Raw genomic sequence first — 27,245 nt, 5'->3', positions numbered from 1 at the left:
ATTACTTCTACTAAAAAAAAAATTATTCATTGTTTATCAGAAATCCAAATGTAACTGGATATTCTGTATTTTATCTGGCAACCCTACCACAAAGGCCGAATTCCCAAACCCTGTCTTCCTGTGTTCAGACCCGGTTGATTCTTCTTTGAGGATTGTGTGAACTATGCAGTCTTACCATCTTTGTTAAATAAACAACCCACATCTCCCAACTTGGCTTACTCATTTTTTTTTTTTACATATTTAAAAACTTTGCTTCCTTCCAAAACTCCTTCATTTTAAACCATCAGAGTTAGATTCTAATTTATAGTAATTTAGACTCTTAGCCACTTAATTGTAGAATTGGATCTGAGAGGGAAAATCCATGTGACTGTTTCCATTTGAACTTTCCATCTGGAAACAGAGATTATGTCCCAGCACAGCAGGCTGCCCACAGGAGGCATCAGGGCTGCCCTCCGAGGTTGGAAACCTTTATCAACCTCCTCCAAAAGCTGTTCAGGTTGTAAAACGCCACTTCACTGTGGAGGAAGGGTAGAAGCCACACTACCAAGCACTAGCACCTTCACTGGCCAGCTCAGCAGCCGTGAAGTATTATTACAGACCAGGCTTTCCATGGCAAGACTCCGTAAAGAGTTAGAAAAAGCATCTCATCTGACATGGGCATTTTCAGATTTCAGTCTCTTAGCCCTGGTAAATCTCATAGGCCAAAAATGTAGACACTAGCAGCGCCTGCACACATTTTTGTTTCAAAGAACATTTCCCCTGACATTAAAGCACATTCCCCTACAGCTTACGAGCGACTGACAACTCTACACCACACACCTTTTTGTTACATGTAATTAGCTTTCCCTGTGGTTCTACAAAGTAAGATAATGTCGCAAGTGTCCTCGCTTCTTTAACATCCCAACTTGAAACTTACAGGCTAAACGTTGTCCTACGCGTCTAAACTCGTGCAAAAAAAAAAAAAAAAAAAAAAAAAATGCTTAGTGCTCAAATATCACAGCTGTGAGTTCTGAAAAAAAACATAAACGTCCATCAAATTACTAAGAAGTGGTGATTGGAATGTGACAGAATTTACATTAGGAGGGGAAAAAGGGACATTTTAAAAAGGGCTTGGGGTTGCGACATAATGTGACTTAATAAGGCAAAAAAGCATAAGGAAAATGGCTCAGTCCTGGAGTGGAAAATCCATTTGCCAGGGCCACGATAAGCCTGGAACATCACCTTCACATTTCTCAAGGATCCATTCTGACACAGTGACGTCTGCAGTCAGAATCTGGGTACAGGAGTGAATGGGTATGCCCGATAGTTTACAAAGGAAAAGACAACTATTACCCAGCAAACCAACAGAGGAGGAACAGAGTGAAGGACCATCTTTCATATTTTAAAACGGATTGAACAGAGATTCAATACGTCAAGAGCTTTACTTGGGGAAGGCCAATATTTCTTTTTCACCCCGATGTTTCCAGGATGGCTTCTAGTAAATATAGCTTGGTAAGGGGAATAAATTTAGAGCCACGGAGCGTAGGGGAATATATCCTAGATGTTTACGTTGCAAAAACCAGAATTAGGTTATTTATTTGTTCTTTCAGAGAAGTAAGACAGCAATAAACCTATCCCTTAACTTGTACATCATAAGAGTTTCGAACATGAAGAAAGTTCTTTGACGACTAAGAACCAGGAAAAATCTCATAGATTATTTATTCTACCGCAAAAACTGATCTATAAAGAGACGATAAATTTTTGATGCACGTTGAACCCATCCTGTTGCCTCTTAAAACACGTTTATCTTGTTTTTTGTAAGGTTTAGTGTGTTCTAATCTGTCAATCCATCTGTCAAAAATAGGTTTACTTTGCTTCAGAGCCGAATCATTTTTAAACTTGTTGCCTAGTCTATGTAACTTTTTCTCTAAAGTTGTTCCTTTCTTCCCGTTCTCGTGTGTTTAGTGGCTCTCTTTGCACCAGAGCCGATATTTCAGGTGTTTGGGGTTTTCCCCCCTTTTCCTGGTTATATGGAAGCTTATTCATTTCGATATTATTTGCCTAATTATAGATTTAGTGCTATAGACCGCGAAATGAATTTATTTCCTCTAGGAAGATAAAATGGAGACTCCACATCTTAGCTTACAAGGGCCACTAGCGCAGTGGCTTCGGGTACGAAATGAGCTGGTGCCTTTAAGAGCAGCCGCGGTAATTTTCCACGGCCGGGACAGCCCCGCCCACGCGGCAGCGGGCAGGGTGCGACGGAGTGCGGCTGCGCGGCGCAACGCGCGCCTCCCGTTGCCAGGATACCGCCTCCTCTACCCCCGGCCCCCAAAGCCCTTTTGTTTCCAAGATGGCCTCCGAGTTCTGTTTTAATACACACGGAACAAAGCGAATTGAACACCCTTAAGCTTAGCGGAAAGCGAGAATTGTATGCCTGGCCTTAAGAGTGTTTGTTGTCAATTTTTATTTACAATTAGAACTTTACAAAAGTCCTCTCTGTTGAGGTTGTCTGGATGGGAGAAAAATCGGGGATCGCCTCAGGGTGTGTGAGCCGTGGTCTCCTAGTCTTTTGGCTTCAAAGTTGGGGATACGTTCGTTTCTTTTGATAAGAATTCTGTTTTTTCCTGTTACACTAGCTGAGGAAGAAGTGTTTTCAAATTTAAACCGGTCTATGACGCCCCATGTTAAAGACCATATAATTAAGTGGAGCTCAATCAGTGTAATTCCCCCTGGCCGTATCTGCTCTCCTTTAAGAATACCTGTTGATTTTTCTGTTTTTCTTTTTCCTGAAAGGTTAGGTTAAACCCAGATTAATCTCATGGTACCATTATCATTATTTTAAGATGGTAAATACCTCTGGGGATAGGAATTATGTTTTATTCATCTTTACGTCCCAGAGGCGTTTCTGTCTATAACAAATCTTGGAATAATGTTGCTAAATAATCCTAATTAATTTTTGAGGCTTTTTTACTAGCCAAGCACTGTGCTAAGAGGCGGGTACTATGAGATAGCTTTTCTCTCCTGTTTTACAGGTAGGGAAACTAAGGCACCAGGAGGTCGAGTAGCTGCCGGAAGCATCGCAGCTAGTAAATGAGGGAAACGGAGTCCAGACCAGGCAGTCTAAGGAGAGCCTGCGCCAGGCTGCCGCTGTGCCACATACTGCCTCCGAAAACACAGCAGGGTGTCCATGATGTCTTCTAATTGCAGCACTTTTGGGGGGACGAGCGTGTAAGTCTCTTTCCCTGAAATAATGTTCCTCTTTGTTGTGAATAGACTTTTCACACTTGTATCAGTCAGGGCATTTAGACGCTTACCAGACCCCGAGCTGGAAGACACAAATTCAACTAACCTTGGTGGCAGGTGTTGGGCAAATAAAATTAAAAACAAAATCTTCTGTGCTCGCTTCGGCAGCACATATACTAAAAACAAAATCTTCTGCCAACACGAAGAAATCTTTGCACAAGTAGAAGAGAAAGACAACAGTTTCATCACTGAATAAAGAAAGCATTAAACCGAAATAGGACGTGCATCACATCAATCCATTGAGAGATTGGAAGGACAGAAAGAAATTTCACCCTTTTGCACAGCTAAGCAGATACACCCTATCACATACCTGTTCTCAGAATAACTAGTTTTAAGTAAGAGGACTTGGCACCATTTGTCATACAGAATTCATCTTGAACTCACCTTGGCAATTGGCAGCTGGAAATTGGTATTAGCTAATTCGCATTATCCAAAGGAAAAAGTAAACTTACACCTTTATCACAGGAGGTAGGTTTGTAACTTGGAACGGGGAACCTGAGTTAGACTCCTACCCTCCCACAGAAATAGGGATGCTCTCTTCCTTGGTGATTACATTTCAAAGAGATGGCTCCCAGGTCATTCCCGGGTTGTAAAAAGGGCAAGAGGCTTATTTAGCTTTTAAAAAGGTTTACATGCCTCTCAAAGGGGCAGAGAATTTACAATCACAAATTTTCTAAAGTAAATGTTTGACTTTAGAGACCCCCTTCTGTACTAGGGAAATTTATTTCTTTAGATTTATATTTACCCTGACACGAGATACAGAGACCACTCAGGTCAGCTCTTCCAATCAAGGAGTCTACTTGGATTCAAATTTTCACCTCACCAGCCCGCCTTTTCACACAGACATAATAATGAGTTAAAAAGTAGGAAGCCAGGAGAAGCATATTACCTAATGCTGAGGGTTAGGTTTTCTATTTTAATTCGAATTCTTACTTCCTGGTTACTTTGAAATTACATCTAATTTCCAGCAGATGCTGAGTGAATTTGCGTGCTGCACTAGACCGTGAAAATGTGTCTAAGACCTGCCAAACAGACAACTGGCTTTCATGTACTTTTGAGTTCAGTCTTAACTCTTCTGTCTTCCCTCTTCATTGCACAGCCTTGGACATGTCTGACGGGGAGGTCCTCCCCCTCCCCCAACCTCTTAAGCCTCCTCTGCCCGACCTCAGCTTCTTTAACAAAAGGCTCAGGTTGCTTGTGGCCTCCGTGCTTTAGCATAGGGTGATACCTGATACTGGACCTCCTTCCTCTACGTTTCTGCTTGTGTCGCTCAACTAGCAAGACAGCTCAGCATACCTACTTTCTGGAATCATTTCCTGACTAGCCTCCCTGCCCACTAACCTGCATCTGACTTGGTCTCCCCGGGCACACATAGACATGGGTGCCTAGTCATGTTAAATGTATTAGTCCATAAACTTCTTGAGATCGAAGATCTTTCTTTTTTTTTTTTTTAATTAAAAAAATTTTCAAGGTTTATTTCTGAGCAAGAGCAGGGGAGGGGCAGAAAGGGAGACCCAGAATCCTAAGCAGGCTCCAGGCTCTGAGCTGTCAGCACAGAGCCTGACGCAGGGCTTGAACTCACAAATCATGAGATCATGATGTGAGCTGAAGTCGGATGCTTAACCAACTGAGCCACCAAGGCACCCCAAGATCCAAGATCTTTCTAAAACAAACAAACAACAAAAAAAGGCTTTGAATTCCCAACACCTCACAGCAGGGTGCCTGACGCCCAAACTGGTGAATCACAGGCTTCATCCAGACCACCAAACTATTTTGTTTAACTCTTTAAAAAAAATTTTTTTTTTCAACGATTATTTATTTTTGGGACAGAGAGAGACAGAGCATGAATGGGGGAGGCAGAGAGAGAGAGGGAGACACAGAATCGGAAACAGGCTCCAGGCTCTGAGCCATCAGCCCAGAGCCCGACGCGGGGCTCGAACTCCCGGACCGCGAGATCGTGACCTGGCTGAAGTCGGACGCTTAACCGACTGCGCCACCCAGGCACCCCTGTTTAACTCTTTTTAAAATTTGATTTTTAAAAATTCCAGATCACATTTTAAAATCTGGATTTGCCTACAAACCAGGGTCTTTGACATCTCTTTAAAATTAAGATGTGGCCATCCTGGGTCTGCTCCACCAGGTAGCTGGTAAAGATACTGGCCACTTTATTGATTTATCTTTTGACGTTTATTTACTTTAAGAGACAGAGAGCATGAGTGGGAGAGGGGCAGAGAGAGAGAGAGAGAGAGAGAATCCCAAGCAGGCTCCATGCTGTCGACACAGAGACTGACAAAGGACTCTATCTTAGGAACCCTGAGATCATGACCTGAGCTGAAATCAAGAGCCAGGGACCCAGAGACCGCCACTTTAGACAGGACAGGAGCTCTCCACTCTGCCTCAGCCTTTGCCACTCCCTATCGTTTTCCCACTGAAGCTAAGTATGAGGTATCATTTATAGTGAGTGTGCACTGATATTTTTCTTAGAGTAAAATACTTCTCAGTACCAAAAGAGAGGAAGCAAGACTAAAGCATCTTCTGAGGATAGTGGGAGAGAGCCCATTTCGTGGTGGGAGAGAAGAGTTGTCTCTGTGTTGATTAGATACATAAAATATGTCTGTCTCTATTTTTCTTAAAACCCACCTGCTTTGGGCGCCTGGGTGGCGCAGTCGGTTAAGCGTCCGACTTCAGCCAGGTCACGATCTCGCGGTCCGTGAGTTCAAGCCCCGCGTCGGGCTCTGGGCTGATGGCTCAGAGCCTGGAGGCTGTTTCCAATTCTGTGTTTCCCTCTCTCTCTGCCCCTCCCCCATTCATGCTCTGTCTCTCTCTGTCCCAAAAATAAATAAATGTTGAAAAAAAATTAAAAAAAAAAAACCCACCTGCTTTGCTTATTTATGTTTGTTCCTGGCCACTACGGATATTTGGGTTTTTGACCCGTACATAGATACTCAAAAGCTATTTGAAGAAGGGAGGGAAGAAAAGAGAAAAGAAAAATAAGTTCAGCAGATGGTTAGGATTCCAAACTTTTTAATTCAGCTACTTAAACAGACTTTCCAATTTACCACCATTATCCAGTCCTTCAGTTTCTCCCTGAACATCTATCTCTTCTGACATTTGCGGCAGATTGGTCGAGCATGCATGTGATACTCAGATTCCGAGAGCAATTTAGCAAAACCCAGTGAGGTAGATTCATACATATGCCCTCTCTTCTTGATGACTCCACAGGCATAGAATGCGCACAACAAAAAAGTTCACTTCATTCAGGTAATTGGTTTTCAGAAGCTTAATCACAGCACTTTAAAATAGATAATGTTTGATGGATAGAACTGATAACTATTCTGTAAAATTTCCTAATAAGAGCAAATTGTTAGTCCTGTTGCAATCTGTGTTTACATATCACAAGGAGCATCTAAATAAATACTAACTTTTCTCTCTAAACACCAGTGAGATAAGAATCACCGATGTGATGCGCGTACAAAGTAGAATATTGATATTCTGTCTCACGTAAAACTGATCAAGATAACAAAACCTTGGGGCGCCTGGGTGGTGCAGTCGGTTAAGCGTCCGACTTCAGCCAGGGCACGATCTCGCGGTCCGTGAGTTCGAGCCCCGCGTCAGGCTCTGGGCTGATGGCTCAGAGCCTGGAGCCTGTTTCCGATTCTGTGTCTCCCTCTCTCTCTGCCCCTCCCCCGTTCATGCTCTGTCTCTCTCTGTCCCAAAAATAAATAAACGTTGGAAAAAAAATTAAAAAAAAAAAGATAACAAAACCTTACTTAAGAAGTTTCAAACATTGCTTGATAGAGCTTCTGTTTTCAAGGGAGGATTTTTAATTATCATTTCCTCCTAAATTGTCATAGCTTAGATTTACATTGTTTGAACAGGCATCCTATCTGGTTTAAAGGGAGTAGGGAATCTTTCTGAACACCTTGAGTGTTTGCTGTCCTTTAATGGCATTATTAAGTTGGAATGATAAAATGGAATGATAAAATGCAAAGCACTCCTTTCTGCCCTGAATGTGCTGTGACATCATAAAATGAAGCTCAAGTCACCTGTCTCCTTTTCCTTGCCTGGATTTAAAAGCCATTAAGTTATTGTCTTGCCTGGCCGTAGCTGTCCTTTTCAAATGTGTAGAGCTACTGGGGCAGTGGTTGGTAGTGGGCTCTGTTAGGAAAAGCCTCACAGTTAATTCTGACATATGCTGTCTTTAAGAACCTCCAGTGTTCCTGTTAGGCCCACTTAAAAACAAGTGAAGGCTATACAGCGATTGGGGAGGGGTGTCTAAAGGAGGAGGGTGCGTTAGAGAATTTTACATTTGTTAACACTCGTTGTGAAAGACTTCTATGCACTTGGAGAGAAAACAATCGGCTATGCAAGTTGCGTTTCTTTTGGACTTGAGAAAAGCCAAAAGAACCCACCACCCAATAGAAAGGACCTAAAAGCAAAGTTGGAGTCCTGAGACCTGTGATTTCTTGAAAAGACTCCGTGATTTCTTGAAAAGACACTGTAAGGTTTGGGTAAGGTGGCTCTGCTGCTGAGAAAATGGAAATAAATTGCCTCTTTCCGCACCTAGAAAGCTGCCCAGAAATTCACATTTCGTTCTGTGTTAGAAAATCCAGAGCACGTAGTAGGGTTTGTTTATTCTGCCATCTGATCACAGTCCTCCAGATATTTTAACAGTCATGCTCGATTATGTTGTTGGCACAAGGACCACACAATCTTTAGTAGCTAAGGAAGTTCGTTGGCAAATAGATTCCTTGTATGTGATGTAAAAACAGGCTTATTCAGAGAACTACACGTTTACTTGTGGCTTGATGTGAGAAACCGAAGCTTTGATTATTGCTGTTTCTCTAAGCATGCTGTAATAACTGTGTCCTGTCTACAAAAACGGAGAAATATTGAATCTTTGCAGATTCTTGTTAGCTTCAACAAAGGTAGCAGCACAAGTATTTTGATCCCTCGCTTTATTTTAAGGATACTGCCAATCGGCTGCCTAGGTGGCTCAGTTGGTTAAGCATCTGACTTTGGCTCAGGGCATGATTTTTCGGTGTGTGGGTTTGAGCCTCGTGTTGGGCTCTGTGCTGACAGCTCAGAGCCTGGAGCCTGCTTCAGATTTTGTGTCTCCCTCTCTCTCTGCCCCTCCCCTGTTACAGAACCAGGCTGGATCATTGACGGAAGAACCAAGTGGCACTCCTGGAGCGGAGATCTTGGAGGATCGGAGATTTATTTACATTGATGGGCTCAGGGAAGACAGTTTCTCCAAAGATCTGAGCCCCGAGCAATTGATAATCTTACAGCTTCCGCATATGTGCCCATGGCTGAGAGAGACAAACAAGCCAAGGAAGAGGGGGAGGGAGGACTGGCCTTCGGACAAATGGAGAAGGGCTAACCTAAGAATCTTGAGTGTGCCTGCCACATTCCTTTTTCTTTTTAGGTCAGGGTTTTGTTCCCCCCCCCCCCCGCCCCCACATCATTCGCCCACTTGATGCCTTTAAAAATCTTCCTTTTAGTAGGCGTCATCTTTCTGTCTCATCGATTGATATCCTTGAAGGGCTGAAATACACGCTGCAGTTTGGCATGTGCAGTCTTTTCAGTGAAGCACGCCAGGGTGTTTAGGATGCGTGGGCCAATGGTTACGAGCAAGGTTATGGGAAGGAGTGGTCCTGCCAGGGCAGGGAGCAAGGTGTCCAACTTGCAAAATCCCATCCTTTTCAAAGACTGTTACCCTTTTGTTGTCTGCGTTGAATTCTTTCTGTCAGTTCCCTGACTTTAGTTGTGATTATTCCTAATTGGTTTACAAAATAACAGCATTCCTCTCCTAGAAAGATGCAAGTGCCTATCTTTCCTGCAGTAAGGAGATTGAGGACTCGCCTATTTTGGAGGGCTCCTGCTGCCAGGGAGCTTATTTGATTTTGTAAGGTCACCAGGGAGTCAGCGACCCGCTCCACATCCTCATTTAGTTCCTGGGATAGCTTGTGGTATAGTCCTACAGAAGAGTCTATGCCTCCTCTCCCGGTTCCTATCCCTGTAGCAATTCCTATTTGTCTTAGGACAGGTAGCCGGACTCCTGGTTTAGCCTGGGGCTTAGGGCTAAAGGCTGCCAGGAATTGGCCTTCAGTGTATACAGGTATCTGGGGTGGGGGTGGGGGGTGTAGGAAGACTAGCGCATCTGAGTCCAGTTGGCCTCTAAGCATTGATAGGCTGAATTGGAGCATAGGCAGAAAACCCCGGGAGGTGAGCATAGGGTTTCATTTTTATCTATGGTTAGGTTTTTCCTGCATAGGGAGGTCCCGTCTGTATCCTCAGGGAGTATCCAAGTTAGATTAACAGCATTTGTGAGAAGGACACCTGTAGCCAAGGGCCCAATTAAGACAGTAACATTTGTTGTGAGATTTTCAGGAGCTTCCCAGTCCCAGGGGACAAGAGTGGCTAAGTAAGCCCTTCCAGGGGAGAGGCAAACGCATCCAGCAAGTCTGGATGGTGTTGTTTATGCCATGGAGGATCTGGTAGGTGGTGTTGGCCAGCACCAGAGAGTGGGAAATCAGAAATCATTTGATTAAGGGCCAAGAGGTTTAGGCCCCGGTAGGGTGTTGGAGTGGTCGCCTTTATGGCTGTACCAGCTTGGCCTGTGTATTTTTTATAACCTTTTGAAGGGCTTTATCCTGCATTCCTCCCCCATCTGACATTCCCAACAGGGGAAGGTAAGTTAAGCAGGCTTTCTTCCCTTTTGTAAGGCCCTTGTTTTTTCAGAGTCCATCTGTTTTGATAATCTCTGTGGCCCAAAACTTAACGTGACCCAGCGTCCTGTGACTGGCAAACAAAGCCCCTCCCCACCCCAGCCTTGTAACATTTTCTATTGAGGAGGTGAGGGAGCTGAATGCTTTTGTTTTCTCTGACTTTCCTCTTGTTACCATCTTACAACAATCCTCAGGACATTGTGGGTATGCAATAATTGTGAGGGTGAGAGAGGTTAGCATCAGATCTAAGGAATACATAATAGCCCTCCCATCCAGAGGAGGTAGGTGAGACCCAACATAAGCTTTTTGACCCATGTCCAATCTGTTGAGGCAACCTCTGCTAGTCCGATGGCAAGAAACAAGGCAAGAGGCAGGGGTTGACAGAGTTGCTTGAACAGGGGTGTTAAGGATGGTCCAATTAATCCATCGAATCGTCAGGGTTCAGCCAGGCTTAGACCAGCCAGCTTCTGGGACGTGGCTGGAGCAGGGCTGAAGGTCTCAGGAGTCGGAGCCTTCCAGAGGGTTAGTTTGAGCAGGTCTACTGGGTCTGGGTCAGCTCTCCAGGTCAGAGACTCCTCAGGACTGGCTCTCTTGAGACCCTGGAATGATGAACCCATGGGGTGATGCCTGAAACCTTAAGGGTGGTAAGGGTGGTTAAGATAACAATGTGTGGCCCAGTCCACTGTGGTTTAAGAGGTTTCTTTTTCCAGTCCTTGACCCAGACTGAGCCTCCTAGCAAGAAGGGATGTACTAGGGACCCTAGGAGAATTGGGGCCCTCTCTATATCTTTGTAATTCATTTAGGGTGGTCTCCAGTGCCTGAAGCTGTTCACTTATTCCTTTATCCCCAACCTGATGTAAGTTTTCCTGGAAGATTTCCCAGGCATGGGGGAGGCCACCCATATATTAACTTGAAGGGGGAGAAACCTAATGTCCCAGGTGTGTGTGCAGCAAGCATGCTAGAGCTAAGGGCAGTAAATCTGGCCATGGGAGGCTAGTCTCTTGACAGGAATTTGCTGAGGTTTCTCTGAGGGTGCAATTCATCTGCTCTACTTTTCCTGAGCTCTGGGGCCAGTAAGCTGTGTGGAGTCCCCAGGTAATGTTGAGAGACTTAGTCAAGGTCTGCATAATGTCCGCCACAAATGCGGGCCCATTGTCACTGTGACTTGTTAAGGGCAGGCCCAACCGGGGCACGATTTCCCGCAGGAGGACTTTAGCCAAGTCTTGGCTTCATTCCGTCCTGGTCGGGAAGGCTTCAACCTATCCAGAGTATGTGCACATTATCACCAGGAGGTATCTGAACCCCTTGCTTGGCCGCACGTCTGTGAAGTCTATCTCTAGACCTTCAAAGAGGGTAGCTCCTATTCTTTGGACGCCTGGCAGGGACCATGGTGCAGACTGAGCATTGTTTTTAGCACATATTATGCATTGTTCACTGGTAGCTTTGCATAGCGCTGGCTGTTGGCTGATGTAGTAGTGTTATTTGAGGAGGGCCTCTAATGCAGTCTTTCCTAGATGAGCGAGTTGGCGATACTCCTTGACTAGGTGTCCCCCTGTTGCTGATGGAACGAAGACATATCCATCTGGCATAACCATCATATCTTCTCAGGGTGGCCCCTTCTGCCACGGCCCATTTTCTTTCTTCTCCAATGTAACTGGGTGGAAGGGTTTTCACTGGAGGCATCAGGGTCCTTGCAGGCCTATCTGTGTCTTTGCCAGCTGCGGTCTTGGCTGCTTCGTCTACCAGGCGCTTTCCCCGCGCCGTGGGGTCGTCTACCTTCCAGTGTCCCTTAAAGTGGAAGATTGCTGTTTCCTTTGGAAGCCAGATGGCTTCAAGGAGTTTTAGTATTTCTTTCTTGTTTTTGATAGCTTTCCCTGCGGCAGTAAGGAACGCCCTTTCCTTATAGATGGCCCCATGTACAGGTACAGTAACAAAGGCGTATCGAGAGTCAGTGTAAATGTTCGCTTGTTTGCCTTCACTGAGGGTGAGAGCTCGGACTAAGACTTATAGTTCATCTCGTTGTGCTGACCACCCTTCAGGTAATGCCTTGGCTTCTAAGACTTCAGTAGTTGTGGTCACTACATAACCTTCTTTTGGGGCACCCTCCTGTAAGTAACCGCTACCGTCATTAAACAGGGTGAGCTCCGGATTTTTTATAGCTTGATCCCGTAGATCTGGGCAGCTAGCATAGACCTCATCTGTTACTTTGGAGCAGTCATGGTCGGGTTCCCCCTCTTCCGTGGGGAGGAAAGTTGCCGGGTTTAATGTCCTTACTATTTCGAGGGTGACCCACGGGTTTTCACAGAGGAGCCCTTGGTATCATGTTAGCCAAGAGTTGGAGAGGAAGCAGTGCCCCTGTGTGTTCATGAGGGACATAACTGTGTGTGGGACCTTGACATTAAGTCCTTGCCCCAGGGTAAGTTTGTCTGCTTTCTTAATGAGTAGGACTGTGGCCTCTAGTGCCCTAAGACATAGTGGCCACCCTGCGGCAACAGGATCCAGTTTCTTTGACAGGTATGCAGCTGGCTGTCGCCAAGGTCCTACAGTCTGAGTGAGTACCCCGAGTGCTATTTTGTCTTTTTCATGTACAAAGAGATTGAAGGGCTTTTCTGTGTCTGGGCGGCCCAGAGCTGGAGCCGGCCTTAAAGCTGTCTTTATTTCTGTGAAGGCTGTTCTCGCTTCCTCAGTCCACACAGGGGGCTTTTGATCTGTTCCCCCTAATAGATCATAGAGGGGTCTCGCCACTGCTGAGAACCCAGGGATCCAGATGCGGCATAATCCTGCAGCCTCCCAGGAATTCCCGCAGGCCCTTCTTTGTTTGGGGCTGTGGCAAAGAGATGATGACCTTCTTCCTTTCCAGCCCTAGTTCTCTCTTTCCCTGGGTGAGGAGGAAAGCTAAGTATGGGACCTGCTGCTGGTAGATCTGTGCCTTCTTCCATGAGACTTGGTACCCCAAGTCTGACAGGAGCTGCAGGAGGGCCTTTGTGCCTCCTGTGCAGTTTTCTTGGGTGTCGCTGGCAAGGAGGAGGTCATCTACATACTGGAGGAGGGTGCATCTCGTGGCTTCTCTTGGAAAGTCGGCAAGGTCTGCAGCCAGCGCCTCCCCGAAGAGGGTTGGTGAGTTTTTGAACCCTTGTGGAAGGTGGGTCCAAGTGAGTTGCATTTGATGTCCTGTATTGGGTTCAATCCATTCAAAAGCAAACAGTGGTTAGCTCTGGGAAACTAGGCTTAGACAGAAGGCATCCTTTTAGATCCAGGCAAGTGAACCATCTGGCTGATCCTGGAATTTGGCTGAGGAGCAAGTATGGGTTCGGAACCACTGAATGCAGAGAAATAGTTATGTTGTTGATGGCCCATAGATCTTGAACCGGTCGGTATCTTCCTCCTGGCTTCTTGACTGGCAAGAGTGGGAAATTCCAAGCTGAATGGCATTTAACTAGGATACCTGCCTCTTTCAGTTTGACCAGATGCTCTTGGATGACCATCTTAGCTTCTTGTGGAAGTGGGTACTACCTCTGCCTCTGAGGCTGGGCTTCCGGGACGAGTTCAACAGTGATAGAGGGGCCTGATTTCGGGCTAGTCCAGGTGGGTTACCTTCAGCCCACACAGAAGGGGAGGCAAGCCTAAACTCTGGCGGGCTACAGGGTCGGGTCTGGGCACAGAATAGTCTCCATTCTTCTCTCGGTATGGTGATTGTTAACATCAGGGTCTCTTCCTGCTTTGAGTTTAATCGGAGGCTGGTGTGTCCCGTGGGCTCAAAAGTTATTCGAGCCCCAGGCTTGGAAAGTAAATCTCAGCTCAGGAGGGGAATAGGGCAATCAGGTAGGTAGAGAAACTCATGTCAGACCTTGTGGCCCCGGAGTTCACATTGTTGAGCCTGACAGAAAGGCTGTTGTACTGCCCACGTCTCAGTAGCCCCAAGGATGGTTGCAGTCTTTGGCTGAAAGAGGCCACTGGGGAAGTGACGACTGAGTGCTCAGCTCCAGTGTTAACCATAAAAGTCACTGTTTGGTCCCCCACTTTCATTCTGATCATGGGCTCGTGGGGGCCGAGAGAGAGAGAGCCCGGTCCCCCTCAGTCTGAGTCTATTTCTGTGAGGCCGATGAGGTCTCCTTCTTGGGGTTCTTCCTTGTATCGGCTAGGCTTTTGGGTCCCCTTACGGTTAGGGCAGTCATTTTTCCAGTGTCCCTTTTCCTTACAATAGGCACATTGATCTTTCACCAAGGGGGCTCTGGGCTTCCCCCCTTTTGGTGGTTGAGGCTTCCCCATCTTTGTATTATCCTTTTCGTTTAGGGTAGCGGTGAGGAGGGTGACCTTTTTCTTTAATTTCTTTTCAGCTTCCCTTTCGGCTGTGACCTCCCTGTTTACGTAGACCCTTTTGGCGACCTCTATTAGCTGAGTGATATTCGTACCAGCAAAGCCTTCTAGTTTCTGAAGCTTCCTTGGGATGTCTGGGGGGGCCTGAGCCACAAAGGAGGGATTTACCATTTGTTGGCTTTCCTGTGCCTCAGGGTCGAATGGAGTGTAGACCCGGTGGGCTTCATAAAGTCTTTCGTAGTAGTCCCCGGGGGACTCCCCTGGTCGTGGGGTGACTGATGATGTCTTGGTCATGTTCATGGGTTTCTTGGCCCCTGCTCGGATTCCCCAGAGGAGGGTTTCCTGGTATCAGCGGATGTGGGCCTGTCCGTCGTCCGTGGTGAAGTCCCATGCTGGGTGTTCTTTGGGAGCGGCCGCCCTAGCCCAGACAACAGGGTCAATGATTCCCGCGGGGGCATGCTCCTCTAGGTATCGCCGGGCCTCCTTCATCACCCTCCTTCTCTCTTCTCTGTTAACCAGGGTACAGAATAGCTGTTGGCAGTCTTCCCAAGTTGGCCGCTGAGTCTGGAAGAGGGACTCCATCAGATCCCCCATTGCCTGTGGTTTCTCAGAGTAGGACGGGGTGTTGTGCTTCCGGTTGAGGAGGTCAGTGGTGGAGAAAGGCTGATAACATGTCATGGAACAGCCGGGCTGGATTGCTCCGTCTTCATTTTGCTTCTCGGGTTCCCGCATCTCCTGTGCCGGCATCTGGAGGGTGCTAGGACCAGGTCGGGGGCGTAGTCTGTCCCCCCCCCCCCACCCGCCCAAGGTGCGAGTGAATCCTCAGCACCAGGGGGGCAGAGTTGGGGGGAGGAGGAGAGCTGAAAGGTGGATGGGTGTCAGGTCCCTGGGCAGCGGGAGCTGTAGGCCTTGGTGGGTCATAGGGTGGGGGAAGGACAGGATCGTCCTCTGGGTCATTGGCCAACACTAGAGGAGAGCTGGGCCTCTGTTGTATCTTTGGTTTTTCGGATGAGGTGTCTAGGACCCTTGCCTGGCCCTGTTTGCTATGGATGAATTGCACCCAAGGGGCAGGGGCGGGGGGGGGGGGGGTGGTTGGGCAATTTCCAGCTAAGAGTAGATGTGTGGGAATTGGTCAGGGTGACCTGGATCCCTGGTGACTACCAGCTAGACTTGTTGGGTTATTTGGACATCTAACGCCCCTTCTAAGGGCCATCCTACACTGAACGTAGGCCATTCTAACTCACGTAGGGTCCTTAACTTTCCTGGCATTATCCTCATTCCATAATCATTTAAGAACCCCTTTTTGAAATTTTTGAGCATAGTCTAGAGGACTGTGGGCTTATTCTGTTTTGATCCCATTTCTGAGTCTCCCTATGTCTGGTGGCACGAAGACAGACAAAGGGAGGGTCGTCCCTTCAAACGAGGAGACCAGATGCTTGACTGGCCGCATCCAGAAGGAGCTTTGATGAGGCTTAGCCGTAGTGGACTCGGTTTTGTGACTTACAGTCGGAGCCTATTTCTCATGCCGCCCTGGACCATATGCCTTTCATCACGACGCAGGAGAGCCCGATCAGACTCTGTAGACTTCTGGAGACCTTAAGGGTGCCCATCTGTGGAACTCAGCAGGCAAGTCAGACCGAGTTGCACATTCACACTCACATACACACCAGAGGTTATTACATTCCCTCCCACAGAATTCCTACTTGTGAGACCTCTGGGGTCTCCGAGGAGTGATCAGGTCCCCCTTCTACCCCTATGGGCGGGCTTGACTGAATTGGGGCGTAGTATCTTACCAGTTCCGTCGTCGGGTCCAGGCCCTCACCTGCTAAGTCTCGTCGAGTCCGGTGGAAAGACAGAGCAGGGTCAGACCGAGGCAATAGGGTTTGGAAGCTGCCGAACAACCTGGCAGGAGCACCCTTTTCCTCTGAGATTCCCCGTTCCATCACCAGCCCACCATTGTCCCAGACCAGTGGCAACAAGGAGCCAGCAGGGTTGGGTTTCCCGGTTGGGGAACCAGGCTAAATCACTGATGGAAGAACCAAGCGGTGCTCCTGGAGCAGAGATCTTGGAGGATCGGAGGTTTATTTACATTGATGAGCTCAGGAGAGACAGTTTCTCCAAAGATCTGAGCCCTGAGCAATTGATAATCTTACAGCTTCCGCATTTGTGCCCATGGCTGAGAGAGACAAACAAGCCAAGGAAATGGGGGAGGGAGGACTGGCCTTCGGACAAATGGAGAAGGGCTAACCTAAGAATCTCGAGTGTGCCTGTCACATTCCTTTTTCTTTTTAGGTCAGGGTTTGTTTGTTTTTTTCCCATCTCTTTGTCTCTCTCTCTCTCTCTCTCTCTCTCTCTCTCTCTCTGTGTCTCAAAAATGAATAAACATTAAAAAAACATTTTTTTTAAAGGATACTGACAATCAAAGAAAGATACTCAATTTGCCAAATTATAGCGTTGTTTTGAAAGAGAGGGCAATTATTTTTTGTTATTTTGATTCTTTCCAATGCAGAATCTCATGAGTTTCCATCCATGGTATGGAGTAGCCCTGTATATATCACAGGAAACCAGCCAAAACCAAACCCGTCTCCTATTGCTGCGGTGATTTGAAGGATATGTAAACTGACCGATGGTGATTACAATGACGGCATCTCTGCCATTTTATTAATCACCCAATTTAATCTTCACATCCCATGCATATTCCCTTTTCTTCAACACCAACTGTTCGTTTCCTTATTCTAAGTCAAACTGACTTGGAATCTATTCAGGGCCGTTACTTAATTTGATGAGGAAAACCCTCTGCTGTGTGCTAACCTCCCAGATTTGACTTGGAGCCTAGATCCTAAATCTGCACAGGACTTTTTTCTTGTCTTTCTACGTCTTCCTTTTGACCATTTTCCTGGAGATACCTAAACTGTAGATAAGGAAATGGAAAGGACCATGGAAACAAGAGTTCAAAATGTGTTGCGTGTGACCCAAATGCAGAAAAGTAGTACAATGTCTGTATAGTCAGGCTCTCAAGTTTTGGGGCTAAATTTATACTTACGGAAAGCAAGAAATCCCACAGTCCAGGAAAATCTACCAACCCAGTTTCCCAAGGAGCATAAAACTCGCTGACATCAAAGAAGGGTGCCATACAGGACAATCCGAGGTGGGGCATTACTGTTAACATGCTACTTTAGACATAGGGGTGCGGAAGACTCATCTGTGGGCTTCCGTGCATGTGCGTCTTCAATTTGGCTCTGGGAAATGATCAGTCAAAATTTCCCTTTATACAACGCATGAGTCATACAAAATCTAGTACTGAATCCGGTCAGAGCACAGGTTTAGGCAGACTAGAGGTTTAAACCAACTTTGCTTTGTGTTATAGGACCTGTCACACAGCTGTAAATGAAAGGACCCCTGGCTTTAGGCCTCTTTCTGTTTGTAGACCATAAATTTAAATCCTTTGTCCCCGCAGACCAACTCAAAGCAGTAACCTTGGCTACGGTTGCTGCAGAAGAAACACACTCTCCAGATTTCCAGTTCTATATTCAGTTTTAGAAAATTGGTTATGTTGAAAGGGAAGCAACAATTTTACTTTGCCTCGGTTATTGACAACCGAGAAGCACTCCTCAGACTGTTCAGAGGGGAAACAATGAGTCATTCATGCTGTCAGCCCAGGTGGTGCCTGAATTCCAGGCAGAGGCCTCCGAGTTAACCCCTGCAGGCCTCCTCCCTGCGCGGAGCCCTCCGTGAGCCTGCCTTGTGCTCCCTGCAGCCTCTGGGGGAAGCGGGGCGGCCACAGAGCAGGCCAGCCCGGGAAAGGAAGGTGAAGCCTGTAACCGAGGCCTCACCTCCGCTGTGCCAGTCCCCGGGGGCCTCTGAGCTGTTTGTCACCGTGTGATTGGCTCCAGGAGAGGGGTGGAGAAATGAAAACATTCTGCCCAGGATATATTTAGTTGAAGTGCAGCTGGGGAGGCTCTTAAACAAGGGAGCTTTGTCCTCATGCTGAAGTGTTTTTCTTAACTCTACAAGGGTGAAAAACTTAAGCCACGCACCGATTTCTCCCACTCCATATTCTCTTGTTTGGTGGGGGTGGGGGGATGGGGGAAATGTTCTTATTCTGAAAGTCGAGAATTTTCTGCAGCTGGTCATATGAGAGGAAATGGGGCAATTCTGATGCCGAGTGGACACAAAAATGTAAAGCTCACGCTCGTGTTGGAAGGACACAGTTAAGAAATTCAGAAATTTTTTAAGGTGTTGTGTACGTTTGCATTCTTGCCATTAATTCTCTGTCGGTTCAAACTGGAAGTTAGGTGTTTTCAAACGTCTTTACTTGGATGAATTTATGGAGTTAGAAACATAATTAAGTTTTATAAGCTGACAGAACCCTGTTTCACTTGAGTTGATTCACATTTTCCAGTAATGAAAGATTTACTTCTGCGCTGATGAGCACAGCTTCTTTGCAACAGATAACTGATGAGCCATGTAATGGCTCCTGTTCCCGTCCTCCTCGCAAAACCGCTGAGAACTGCCACCTTGCTATGAGCTTTACAGCCACTATGTAAATGCTGGGTATTAGGGGTACATTGTCTATTATTAAGAAGTAGCACAGGAAATATGTTAAATGAAAATCCTATTTGTAGTTATGAACCAAGACAAAAACTTCCAAACAAGAAGTCTATGGTTTTGGTGGTATTTACGAAACCAGGTTGTATTAGTCAGGGATCTCTAGGTAAACAGAACCTATGGGGAGAGAGGGAGATTTGTTTCAAGAAATTGGTTCCTGTGGTTATAAAGGGTGTCAGATCCAAACTCTGCAGGGTGAACGGACACTCTGGAGACCCAGGAAGAGTCAATATTGTAGTTCAAGTCTGAAAGCTGTCTGCTGGCGGACTTCCCTCTTGCTGGGGGAGGTCGGTCTTTGTTCTATTCAGTTCTTTAACCGGTTGCATGAGTCCTACCCACATTATGAAGGGCAATCTGATTTACTTCTAGTTCCCTGGCTTAAATGTTAAGCTCATCCAAAAATACCCTCACACAAACATCCTGAATAATGGCCACACATCTGGACACACTGACAAAATTAACCACCACAGAGGTTAACACGCCTGGTTTGAAAAATTCACTTGCTTAATTATGAGGTTACTTACCAGGTTGAAGCCGTTGTGAGAGTTTAAAAATGGGAAAGACGTGATAACTTTTTTTAATGTTTGTTTATTTTTGAGAAAGAGAGAGCACGAGTTGGGGGGGGGGGGTGCAGCAGAGAGAGAGGGAGATAGAGAATCCCAAGCAGGCTCCGTGCTCTCAGCGCAGAGCATGATGTGAGGCTCAAACTCACAAACCTCAAGATCATGACCCGAGTGGAAATCAAGAGTTGGACACTTAAATGACTGAGCCACCCAATCGCCTCAAGACGTGATAACTCTTCATAACTCTCTTGATAACTCCTTTCAGGTATTCTCTCTCTCTCTCTACCTCTCTATCTCTTCCCCTTTCTTCCTCTCTCGCTTCCTCCGTCTCCTCTCTTGGGAGGCTTGCACTGGGAACCAACCCAGGCACAGCACTGAGAAAGCCCGCGCCAAGCAGAGGAGCCATGTGAGGGGACTCCAGACAACAGCCCCTGGCCAACGCCAACCTCATCTCTAGACATGTGGGTGGGCCAGCCCTCAGGCGCTCTCATCCCCAGCCTTTAGTTTTCCAGCCATGCCCAGACATGGTGGAGCAGACTGTGCCCTGAGCCAATTTCTGACCCACAGAAACTATGAGAGATTTTTTAAAAAGAAAAAAAAAAAAAGATGCACGCTATTTTAAACTACTAAATTTGGGGGCAATTTGCTACACAGCAATAGATAACTAATATAGTAAGATTGTGGGTAACTTTATAAGAAACTACCAAACTGGTTTCCAAAGTGGTTTTACCATTCTGCATTCCTTCCAGCAGTGTGTGTGGGTTCCAGACCATCCTTACTAGCAATGCGTATTTAGCAAGTGTGAGTTTAGCCCTTCTGACGCGTGTGGAGTTGTTTCTCATTGTGGTGTTAATTTGCATTTTCCTGCTGATGCCATACTTACTTTGGATCAGAAATATCATGACCCAATTTAGAAACCAACCTTATTTACTAGGATATTTCATAGTCCTAATACCAACTCATCCCTACCCCTGATAACAGACAGCTTATTCTTGCATTTCCAATTTGTTTTAAAAGCTAATTGCGGGGCGCCTGGGTGGCGCAGTCGGTTAAGCGTCCGACTTCAGCCAGGTCACGATCTCGCGGTCCGTGAGTTCGAGCCCCGCGTCAGGCTCTGGGCTGATGGCTCGGAGCCTGGAGCCTGTTTCCAATTCTGTGTCTCCCTCTCTCTCTGCCCCTCCCCCGTTCATGCTCTGTCTCTCTCTCTGTCCCAAAAATAAATAAAAAACGTTGAAAAAAAAAATTAAAAAAAAAAAAAAAAAGCTAATTGCTACCAAATGAGTCTGTATCGTTAATAATTATCCCCACTGGGATTTATCCAGTTAGGTTGCAAGCCCTGGGAAGAGTGAGGAGTAAAAGCCATCTATTCACAGACGTGGGACTCGTGAGCCTCATTACACTATCACCTGTTGTTAACTGGCATTGATATTATTATCATTTATTAAGAAATGCCCTGTGCCAGGCATTTTACATGTCAAAGCTCACCTGCCACAACACCACTATGAGGCTCATATTTTTATCCTCCTCTTATTCCCAAGGTGTAGTAGGTTTAGAGAGGGCAAGAAACTGGGCTGTGGCCACACACTGAATCTGAACCCGATATTGTTTAATTTGATCCAAAACAGGCTTTTCCTCACTTCTTTCTAATTTTATACCAGAACATGAGAAAACATTTTGGCCTAAACAGTGGAAAATATTCTAGACTGGAGGTTGGGAGACTGGGTTATACTCCTGGCTGTGTCACTAATAAACAGTCAACTCTTGGGCAAGTCCCTCTCTGCTCTCTGGACCATAGTTCCTCATTATTAAAAATAAAAGGTTGGGTTAAGACCTTATCCAGCTCAAAAATTGCTATAGACCAGGCACTATGCTAAGCATTTTATAGGTGGTAAGTTAGGTATATCTCAGAAAATCCTTATTATATAGGTACCATTATTGTGTCCATTTTTCAGGTGAATAAACTGAGTCAAAGACGTTGAATAACTTTTCCAAAGTTATTTAAACCCGGGCAGTCTGGCTCCAGAGTCTATGACCTTGCTAAACTAGGCAGCATTCACTGAAAGCTTAATTTTCACAACCACCCCATGTCATCTTTAGCAGCATTATTCTCTCCCCATCCGTACATTCCCTCCTACTTTCTGAATGAAAGAATTGAGTGTTAGGGGCTCCTGGGTGGTTAGGCGTCCGACTTGGGCTCAGGTCATGATCTTGTGGTTCGTGGGTTTGGGCCCCATCTCGGACTCTTTGCTGACAGCTCACAGCCTGGAGCCTACCTCAGATTCTGTGTCCCCCCCCCCCCCACTCTGCCCCTCCCCTGCTCTCTGTCTGTCTCTCTCTGTCTCTCAATAATAAATAAACATTAAAAAAAGGAAAAAGAAGAAAGAATTGAGTCTTAGAAATTTTATTATGTCCCAAGTCCCACAGCCAGTCAAGGGTAGAGCCAGGACAGGGAGGAAGCCCAGACAGCTTGCCATCAAAGGCTAGGGTCTAAGTGTCCCCAGGAGTCAGAATGCGAGACACCACAGCTCCATAACCCCCGGGAAATCTTGGCAGAGGCCCACTTGGAAACACCCACACTGACTGACATGGCCACACATTCCTTTCTAAACTCCAACCTGGGGGTCCCTGGGTGGCTCAGGCTGTTGAGCATTCAACTTTGGCTCAGGTCATCACTTCGCGGTCTGTGAGTTCGAGCCCTGCCTCGGGCTCTGTGCTGACAGCTTGGAGCCTAGAGCCTGCTTGGGACTCTGTCTCTCTCTCTCTCTGTCCTTCCCCCACTCACACACACTCTCTCTCTCTCTCTCTCTTTCTCAAAAAATAAATGAATAAGCAAACAAAAAAACCAAAACAACACCAACCTGGCTGCATTTTCCCCCCTCCTTTCCTCCCCTCTAATGAAACCAGCTGCCTGGAAATCAGAAATGAGAGCTGTAAATGGTGCCCTTGGGCGCTGGTGGTAGTGGTGGTAATGCAGCTTCCCGAACAGACCCTGCTTCAGGCTGTGGGGGAGGGGTCTCCCTAGCAGGTCCTCACTATCTGCCATAAGCTGGTCTCTATTCCTCCAGGCCCGAGGTTGAATTAATTACTGGGACTCATGTATCTGGGAGAAAAGGGAGCTTGGACACCTTGAATACTACAGTCCCCAGGCTGTTGCTTTGAGAATCTCGTCTCGTTTTTATTTTTTTTTGACGTAAGTATGCCTTTTTAAATAGAAAATACACACATGGGGGCACCTGAGTGGCCCAGTCGGTTAAGTGTCTGACTCTTGATCTCAGCTCAGGTCATGATCCCAAGGTCGTGGGATCGAGTCCTGCATCGGGCTTCATGTTGGGTGAGGAGCCTACTTGGGATTTTCTCTCTCCCCTGCTCAAGCACACTCTCTCTCTCTCTCTCTCTCTCAAAAACAAAGTAAAAAACAAAAAAAGAAAAGAAAACATACACCTAATCAAAAGTCAAATAACAGAAAAAGCGTATTGTGTCTAGTGAGTAAGTCTTCATCCTACCCCTGCCCCCCTGCCCTCACCTTCTGAGACAACCTCTTTCTGGTACATCCAAAGATAGTCTTGCCTCTGTAGCCACAGAGGGATGTATTTTAAACCACACAAACGGGCACATACACACTGTTCCCTCTCTCTTCCTTTTTATCTTTATTTAGCAGTGCAGCTTGGAAATTCCTCCTTGTCAATACCTAAACACACTCTCCCTTTTTGAAAAAGAGGCTGTAAAGCTGTTGCAGGGCTCTGCCATGATTTGTACAACCAGTCTCCTGCAGTGACTGGTGAGGCCGTTTCTGATCCGGAGCTCCGACAGTCAGCGTACTGAATCTGCTCGTGCCTTTTGTCGCACTGCTGCGCAGGCCCCTCTGAGCTCTCGTATGTCACGTGCGTCAAGGAGGAAGGGAGCAGAGACTCTGGCCTGCCCTCCCCCAGCCAGCGAGGCATTATTACCGCTGGACTGTCCTCCATAGGACTGTAGTCAGAAGACAGTCCGTTCGTGGAGGGACAGCTCAGAAAAGGCATCCGGACGGCAGCTCGACTGATCACTGAGATCAGGTAGCAGCAGCAATGAAAGGACACTGTGAGCCTCCCCAAATATGCCCTGCCAGATATGCCTCTGTCACCTTTCACAGCAGGACCTTCTGTGCCAGGGACTGGGCTGGTTCCGTGACTCCTGCCGCTGGAGGCACCGCCTGTGATTCTGAGTGATGTGGACCAACACATAAGGAGTGAGCAGGATGATGGCATTCTCTGAAGGCTACCGACCTATGGCTGTTTCTCGTACGAAGGGACCTGAACAACTTAAGTCAGCTCAGTTCTCACATTCTCTTCCCTGAGATGAAAGCTTTTGGGGAGGCTCCTTGAAAAGCCGACAGCCCGATGTCTGCCTCTGCCTGGCTTTGTTTGGAGATGGCTCGCTCCACTGTGGGCCCTGGGCGAGCCCCTCAGTGATTTCCCTTCCGAAAGAGAGACGGACACTGGGAAGGCCCAAATGCACTCTGCCTGGACTGACGAGAAACCTTTTTTTATACTGAGGCCATTGTCTCAGCCCTCCTCACAACAAAAATTCATTGAAAGCCTTGGATTCCCCCCCACCCCACCAACATCATGAAAATTCTGAAACACACAGAAAACTTGAGAGAATTTTGCAATGAACACCCATCTATTTACCACTTAGACTCTGTCTACGATGAACATTTTGCTAGATTGGCTTTCCTTACAGAATATTCTTCTATCTCTCCAAGCCACTGATGCTTGAGGCTTTTTAAAAGCCTGGCCTAAAAATTCAATTCATCTGCTTTTAAAAACTTCAGAACAGGAAACTTTAACGCCTTGTTTCATGAACACAGAATAATTTAGTTCCATTCCAAATGAGGCTGCCTAGAAGGAAGAGAGAGAGGAGGGAGAGGAAAATGGAGAGGGGAAATACAGCTGTGGGAAGGCAAAGAGGAGGTGAGAGGAGAAAGGGGACGAGGGGGTGCGGGTGGGCAGACACAGGAAAGGTCTCGGGGTGGCAGATGAGCAGGGGCCAGGTCACTGGCATGACTCATGGCGAGCTGGGGTGTGCAGGTTGAGGACCCACTGGGCAGCTGTTTGTGTTGAGGATGCCGCCGGCCTCCCCCTGCCGCCGTGGGGACAGCTGCCTGCAGGCGTCCCAGGACAGTGCGGCTTGCATCATTGTTCCTCGAAGACTTCCTGGCCCGGGAGGCTCCAGCTCCACAGACAGCCGTAAAATGGAGCAGAGCCAGGATCTGGACAACCAGACACCGGCATTGAACCCCAGTTCTTTTGTTACTACCAACACGCAGGCCCTCGGGCAGCGATTGAACCTCTCTTAGCCACTGTGTTCTCATCTGGAAAATGGGCATATTAGGAATAGATGTCTCATGGGGTTGGTGACCAGGTGAACTCAGGTGAACGCATGTGTATAATACTGGCTGAAGCAGACTCAACACCAGCTGTGTGCCAGGCGTCGCACTCAGTGGCTTGCACGCTTTATCTCTCCCCATCCTTGTGATGGCTCTAGGAGGTGGACATTACTACGGGCCTCATTGTAGAAATGTGGAAACTGAAACTTGGGGACGGTCAAGTCCCTTCGGCAGGCGGTGCCGCTGGTAACGGTGGAGCCGGGCCGGGACCCCCTGGTTGCTGGGCTGCCCTCAGCACTGTGCCTGGTATAACCCTGTACAATGTGACGAAACAGGCCTGTCACAGAGGGTTCTCGCAAGGTCAAGGTGAGACAACCCATGTGAAAGTGCTAATACCCACCAGGTCCTTAAAAATGTTTGCTAAGGGGCGTCCCACTTCGGCTCAGGTCATTATCTCACGGTTCATGACGTGGAGCCCTGTATCGGGCTCACTGCTGTCAGCGCAGAGCCCCCTTCAGATCTTCTGTCCCCGTCACTTTCTCTGCCCCTCCGCCGCCCACACACACTCTCTCAAAAATAAATAAACATTTAAAAATGTTTGCTGAGTGACTAACATTCATAGCATCTGTTGGTGAGCGCGACAAATACTTGTCATATTCTTCAGCTGTTTTCTCTAGTCATTCATTCTATAGAAGCTTCCCTCTGATAGGGGTAACCATGGTGGGAATCTCCCTAATCCTGTTTTGTACAAATGTCAGATTTAACAAATAAATTACAAGCGAGTTGATTTTCTTTGTGTTCTGACCTCATTTACATTAGAGAAACATTGAACCTGTTATATTTTTTGCCTGTGATCAAACACCAGGGAAGTGGATGATAAATGTCAGAATCTAGGGCAAGCCTACCCTTCTCTTGCCAGTTCCGACCTGGTATTGGACTTCTCTAGTGTGCCAAAGGCAACCCAACACCCAGGGCCGTCCTGGAGAACAGAACTGGGAGCCTCTTGCCTTGCCTTGCCTTTGATAAGGCCTCTCCATGGACTGGTTGCTGTGGCATGCCTTCCCTGGTTGTTTTCCACCTTTTGTGATTGCCTTCACTTTCAAAACTTGTAAAATAATAACCCTATGAATTTGTCTGTAAATGCAATGAAGAAGATACAGAGAATAAAGCGAGATCATATATGGAAAAGTGCTTTCAAACTTTTAAGAAAAATTTCTAGGCAAATGCAAGATTTTAAAAACCAGCTTAATAGCCAAAAGGTGGAAGTGACCCCAATGTCCATCAGCAGATAAGCGGATACACAAAATGTGTGACGTGTATACAATGGATTATTATTTGGCCTTGAAAATGAAGGAAATTCTGATACATGCTACAACACAGATGAATTTTGAGGACACTATGCTAAGTGAAGTAAGTCTGAAAAGGACAAGTACCATAAGATTCCACTTCTATGAGGTACTAGAGTAGTTAGATAATGGATTCAGACTGTAGGATGGTGATTGCCAGGGACCGGAGGGAAAGAGGAATGGGGAGTTACCGTTTCATGACACAGAGGTTCGGTTTTGCGAGGTGTTCTAGAGATGGATGATGGTTGCCCTGAGCTGTACCCTTAAAAATGGTTAAGGTGGGGGGTGTGCCTGGGTGGCTCAGTGGGTTGAGTGTCTGACTCTTGATTTTGGCTCAGGTCATGATCGCAGGGTCATGGGATTGAGGCCTGCATTGAGCTCTGTACTGTACACGAAGCCTGCTTAAGATTCTGTCTCTCTCTCCCTCTGCCCCCCTCCTCCGCTTGTGCGTGCTTTCTCTCTAAAATGAAAATTAAGGGGCACCTGGGTGGCGCAGTCGGTTGAGCGTCCGACTTCAGCCAGGTCACGATCTCGCGGTCCGTGAGTTCGAGCCCCGCGTCGGGCTCTGGGCTGATGGCTCAGAGCCTGGAGCCTGTTTCGGATTCTGTGTCTCCCTCTCTCTCTCTGCCCTTCCCCCGTTCATGCTCTGTCTCTCTCTGTCCCAAAAATAAATAAAACGTTGAAAAAAAAAATTAAAAAAAAAAAAAATAAAATAAAAATAAAATGAAAATTAAAAAAAGGTTAAGTTTTATGCTGTGTATTTTTCCCCAAATAGGAAACAAGTTCATTTTCTCTACGATCGTGTTTTTTGTCTCATTTTTGCCTTAGCCAGTTAAGAGGACGCTGTATTTTGTACTTTGAATAAGATCCAGGGACCAGAGCTAGGATGGAGGCACACTGTGACAAGGACAAAGTATAGGGTTTGGAGTCGAACTTAGGGCCTTGTGCCTTGCTTGGGGTCCAAAGGTGATTCCAGTGCCCCTTGACTGCCCTTCCCTGGAGTAAGAGGTCACAGTAGTTTTGGGGACTA

At 46.8% G+C, this 27,245-nt stretch overlaps 1 long non-coding RNA gene across 2 annotated transcripts in view; it reads left to right on the top strand.

Moving 5' to 3' along the window:
• Nucleotides 1-2,282: 2,282 nt before the first annotated feature.
• The window catches only part of LOC147580414 (uncharacterized), a 40,876-nt gene continuing 15,913 nt past the window's right edge, over nucleotides 2,283-27,245 (top strand). The window contains exons 1-3 of one of the 2 annotated variants that reach the window (XR_015252887.1): nucleotides 2,283-2,410; nucleotides 3,015-3,210; nucleotides 8,433-15,019. This is a non-coding gene — a long non-coding RNA (uncharacterized LOC147580414). Of the gene's footprint in view, nucleotides 2,411-3,014; nucleotides 3,211-8,432; nucleotides 15,020-27,245 lie in introns of those variants that run through there. The other variant, XR_015252888.1, reaches the window with a different exon arrangement.

This window comes from Puma concolor, chromosome B3 (assembly GCF_028749965.1).
Source record: "Puma concolor isolate L17-30 chromosome B3, mPumCon1.1.hap2, whole genome shotgun sequence".
Taxonomy (NCBI): domain Eukaryota; kingdom Metazoa; phylum Chordata; class Mammalia; order Carnivora; family Felidae; genus Puma; species Puma concolor.
The sequence above is the reverse complement of the archived record's forward strand: the minus strand, read 5'-3'. Positions and strand labels throughout refer to the sequence as shown.